The sequence below is a fragment of the Macrobrachium nipponense genome, chromosome 22, assembly GCF_015104395.2.
Source record: "Macrobrachium nipponense isolate FS-2020 chromosome 22, ASM1510439v2, whole genome shotgun sequence".
Lineage (NCBI taxonomy): Eukaryota > Metazoa > Arthropoda > Malacostraca > Decapoda > Palaemonidae > Macrobrachium > Macrobrachium nipponense.
Window position 1 is genome coordinate 29,701,285 of NC_087213.1, and position 5,000 is coordinate 29,706,284.

The 5,000-nt window shown below is 35.6% G+C and overlaps 1 protein-coding gene and 1 long non-coding RNA gene across 5 annotated transcripts in view; one reads left to right on the forward strand and one right to left on the reverse strand.

Moving 5' to 3' along the window:
- Nucleotides 1-5,000, forward strand: part of LOC135198563 (G-protein coupled receptor GRL101-like) — a 127,936-nt gene that overhangs the window by 91,794 nt on the left and 31,142 nt on the right. The window lies entirely within an intron of this gene.
- Nucleotides 1,856-4,421, reverse strand: LOC135198564 (uncharacterized). The gene is made up of 3 exons (XR_010310837.1): nucleotides 4,125-4,421; nucleotides 3,576-3,675; nucleotides 1,856-3,272 (listed from the first exon to the last, which is right to left on the reverse strand). It is a non-coding gene; the product is annotated as an uncharacterized LOC135198564 (long non-coding RNA).

The following is a 5,000-nucleotide window of genomic DNA, read 5'->3' on the forward strand; positions in this document are numbered from 1 at the left end:
ATTTTTTTCATAAACTTAACCAAAGGAATCGAAAGATTGTCCCTAAATTGGGAAGCCAAAATTTTGTCAAGAGCTAAACGAACCACACTATTCTGTCCACGAACACTGGTTGACTTACAACTGGTATTACGTAACAACTTTGAAAGACAAACATAATTTAGTTGTAAAGAAGAAACTGCCCTGTAATCTATGTTGGCTTGGTTTTTACAGTTTCACGGGTTCCGAATAACAGTTTAGAATCGAGTATCAAGAACCTTTCCTTTCGAACCGACCAGCACAGAGGTGTCAGTAAACAGAGCGCCTTACCACTGGTAAGACGTCACACACCATTGTGAAAATTTACGTACCATGACCATAAATAAGGACTATTCCAAAATACTAACAAGAGTTCAGGATTGTAGGGGTTTCGATTGATTAGATTTGAGAGTTTATTCCCATCACTCCTTTCTCAATCAAAATCCTAATATTCATCTGTCTTATAAGCTTATTCACGTTATGCCCTACAATTACTGCAGCTACCGCTACAGCATTCATCCAAAAGAAGTGACTGCTCGTAGCTACCCATCTTTGGTCATGCAGCTCAGCCAGACTTTAATCTACTAGCTTGAGCAAATCCTCAAAAGTTTATTAAACTAATTTAAGAAATGTTCTTGTTATATATACCATCCAATCACCAATCTCTTAAATAAATGAGTTGCCAGTCCTTTGGAAAACTCCATAGTCTTATTATCAACTGGAACATTTAAACATGGCAAACCTCTTAAATGGTAATTATTTTATGTAAATTTTTTTAAATACTTGTCCCTGTAGAGGTTAAGGCTTACTACATACGGCCAACCGATACTTGCGGCACCTTCCCCCCCCACCCAAACCTTTCTCTCTCCATGTCAGTCATGTTGATTTTATGTCTGTTCAAACAATTGCTCAGTTTTAACAAAATAAATGTAACTAAGAATTTCATACACCTAGCACTACACAAACATGCATTAGGCTCAGGTCTGATATTGTTGTAGTTTTAATATGAAACAGCATGTAGTTAAAACAGTCAGCGGTGTTGTTGAAAAAGTCACTAAATTATTACATTTAAGGTTTCTCTGCACAACATTCACAGGCTTTCTACTATTTTCATTTACATAGGATTTAGACAGAATTAGCAGTGATCTAAGCTTAATCCAAAGTGTTGCGCTGTTTTAAATTCATTTCTAGTTTTCTCTCAATTCCAACCCTCCCAATTCCCGAGAATCGCGCAATAGCAGCAATAAAGGATAACTGAATGTTCATTATGACAGGTTTACGCAGATGTTAACAGCCGGTATTTACCCACGCTTGAACTCTTCATACATTAGTCTGTGTGCTTTGTGATTTTTTATAATTCCCTTTTAATTTCCATATGATTATATTGGGAGATAATGAGAGGTGCAATTTTATACGTCTAGTTTATATATTTAGCACAATATATCCAGCATAGTTTTTCCTTCCAATTATCTCAACAAAATATATATGACAAAGGAAATAGCCAGCAGAATATTCTGAAATAATGACTGGCCATATATAAACATTTTCTGCACTATGTGCCACTCCATAAAGTCATATCTGTTAACCCTCGATTCTTCAAGCGACATTCTAGAAGTACTTCCACATGCAAAACTATTAACTATGTCATTAATTTCTTTTATGGTAGCACCGGGAATGGGGCACCCTAGTCAAAAAGTTTTTTTTTTATTCATTGTGTCTTTTTTAAGTTGCATGATCATGCGACTATAAAATTATAGTTTGCAATTTCCAAATACTTCAGCAAATACTATATTGCAATTTCTTTCATAGTCATTGTAACTGGATTAACAAAAAGGCATGCATCACTTCCTTTTTACTGGGTAAATTAATTTAACATTTATATACAATGGGAATCGATAATGATTCTATAAGCTTAAAAACCATAACAGCAATCCTTGACCTTGATTGGAGAGACTATCTTGTCGTCATGAACTCCTCCTGTTACCACAATCTTAAAAATCTTTAATAATCAAAGACCTGCAACAGGAAAACCTCTTTACTGTCAACATCCAGATAATGCAATTAGTAATGGGTTACCCATTCAAGTGTACTATGCAACCATTCTAAAGATAGATCCAAGATCCAAAACCTTTAACCTACAATTTACTAAATACAATTTCACCAGGCCCACGAAACAAAACTGGCACAAACCACCGATCAAATGCCCTTAGGTTGAGTTGCCAGGTTTAATTCATCAAAGGAAGTAAAGTTCTCAAGGGTACCAAGTTAAATGACAGCAAGTCAAGTTGGAAGATACCAGTAAAAATACTAGCAAGATTAACATTATGCCGACAGGTCAAGTAGCTAGGAGTGCCTAACAAATACTAACCAGGAAGCAGACAAACGCCAATGGTAAAAGGACAGCCAACAAGTAACGTGGTTAAGAGTCGAATCCTAACAAATAGTGGCCAGGAGTAGTGAACAAATGCCAAGTCAAGACGACAAGCCTAAGAGACTGGTAGGAGACTGACTAGTAGTCAGTGCTACTAAAATTATGGGATAGTTGGATCTGTCACCATACTGAAGATCTACGGCAGATATTCATCTGCCGGAATAAAACAAACTTTTACTGGTAGAAGTTTGTTAATTGTATCAACACCGAGTATTTGAGTTTATTTAGTAACGTTAAACAGATTAAGTTACATACCTATTCTCAGATTAAAAAATAAAAATCTTTGGTCAAATGAATGAAGCAAATCAAAATACATTATGGTGAACCGATTCTTGTTCCTTCACATTAAATTACTGCTGGACCTAAGTATGTGAAACATTTTGATAAGTTAGCTTTTATCAGAATTAGAAATTTAAGTGAAATGATTCAAAAGATTTTAAACATTATGCAAGCCAAATCAAGTAATTAAGAAAAGTTAAACTGGAAACTAAAATAGCTGAATTAACATTAAAATGACTACCACATTAACACCCTTATTGAAGAGTTTGCATTGTTTGAAATCTCCCAAGAACCAGCCTGTAGATCGCTAGTCCCACAGTCTAGAGTATGGGAGGGTCCCCCATCCCTGAAGGGGCACCGCCCCTGAAAGGGTGGACTGAGAAAACATTAATAGAGAGTTTAGAAAAGCAGCCCCTCGAAGCCTCACCTTAGCTTCTTAGTCTATATTTTCATTGGTCCAAACCTGAAGACCCGAGCATTTACTTTTCCACTTTAGTAGTTCAAGGGCTAACATAACTTCAAAATGAAGGCTTGAATTCAAGAGCCTCTGAAAGTGAAAGAAACATTCACAATGAGTTAAAAGACTGGTATACATACACTATTTTAACTTTCTGCTTAGATTTTATTGGACAGTTCAACCAGCCATAATTTAAGTCACTTTACTAAGCCTTTAAAAATCTACTTTGGAACTTAACATGTTTAGATTTTATTAGGCAATCTATCAAACCATTTTTTAAAGTTAGTTTATAAAGCCTTTAAACACAACTCCATTCGACATTGGAAATGTAAAATTTAAATTTGTCATATGCTGCAATCTTATTTCAAAAGGCACAAAAGATTGAATACTGACCACCTTAGTATTGGAGTAATCAGCAGATGTAGACCGAACATCAAAACCCAAATAAGGTTGCGTTATGCTACGGATTCTCGGTTCTTGTAGTCGCCAGATCCTGCAAGTTAATATATGGAATGCATAAAATATGCGAAATCAAACCAAAATTTAATATAATTATAAAAATCACCATTAATGTCTATTGCCGAGTGTGAAAACTTTCAAAAACGGCGTTGATTAAAATTTACTTAAAAATATAAACTGTTTGAGTTTACCCTGCATTACGAATATCAGCTAAGGAAACCAGTGAATAAAGATATCTACGACTAGCCTGCATCATCAGCAAAAGTTAAGGAAAACAGTGAATCTCAAAATTTACGAAAAAAAAAGGAGGAAACTGAAAGCATCGTGCATCACATTAAATGTACTAGACAATGAGCGATAGCTCAATGAAGACTCAAAATTCTAAAGTATAATTCAAAGATACCTGGATCAACAGAATTATAACACTTAAGTTAATCAAAATGCTAAAACTACCAGAACTTTCAAAAAGCCATTAAAACTTACCGTCTACAATTTCCTTGAATGTCCCATCTTAAGACACAACTCGTCAGTTCCCACGCACCATAAAATATATGACACTCAAAACAGGGGCCTGAGCCTGACTCAAGCAACGTATACCTTGAACGTAACGAAGCAGCCGTCTATTGAACGCCGAACTTAAGAATCAAACACAGAAGTAACACTGACAGAGTCACAGAAACATTGCCCATTAAACGTCAAGCCCAAGAATCAAACACGGAAGTAACATTCACAGATTCACCAAAACATTAAATGGCAACGTATGGTTTGTTTACACCTTCATTCGCTCTTGCTGATGACGTCACCCCCAAAAAGGACGATAAAGTTCTCATTTTCAGACACGGACGATATACGCCAGCGGCAAAAATGACGTCCTTCGCTTTTGTTTAGCTGAAAAGACTCTTAGGTTTTTCCTGCTTCAGCATTTAGTGTTTGATTCTGCATTCATTTATTATGCGGTTCTTTGAAGCTGGATTCTGTATATCATACTAGGAAATTAATTGTCAGTTTTCCATGACGGGAATATTTTTCAGAATTGTTAAGTAAAAAGACCCCGTAACAGAAATATTCTCCGTCTTACATGATCAATAGCTACTTTATCTTTATTATTATTATTATTATGTTCTCTATCCATTAGCGCTGAAATTTTCCTTATTCATTATCCTACCTCCTCTGTTTCCAATATTACTTTTGATTCATTTTCATTTAGGAATAAGTATTTACTGGAAGCACTGACAAAAGTAACTTAGATATTCATTAGAAGAAAATGCCAGTGTACCTGGGAGAACAGAGGCTGACAATATATGTAAAGATGATACCAAAGGAGGCCCCGAGATTCGCTGCCAAATCGGTGTTTCACGC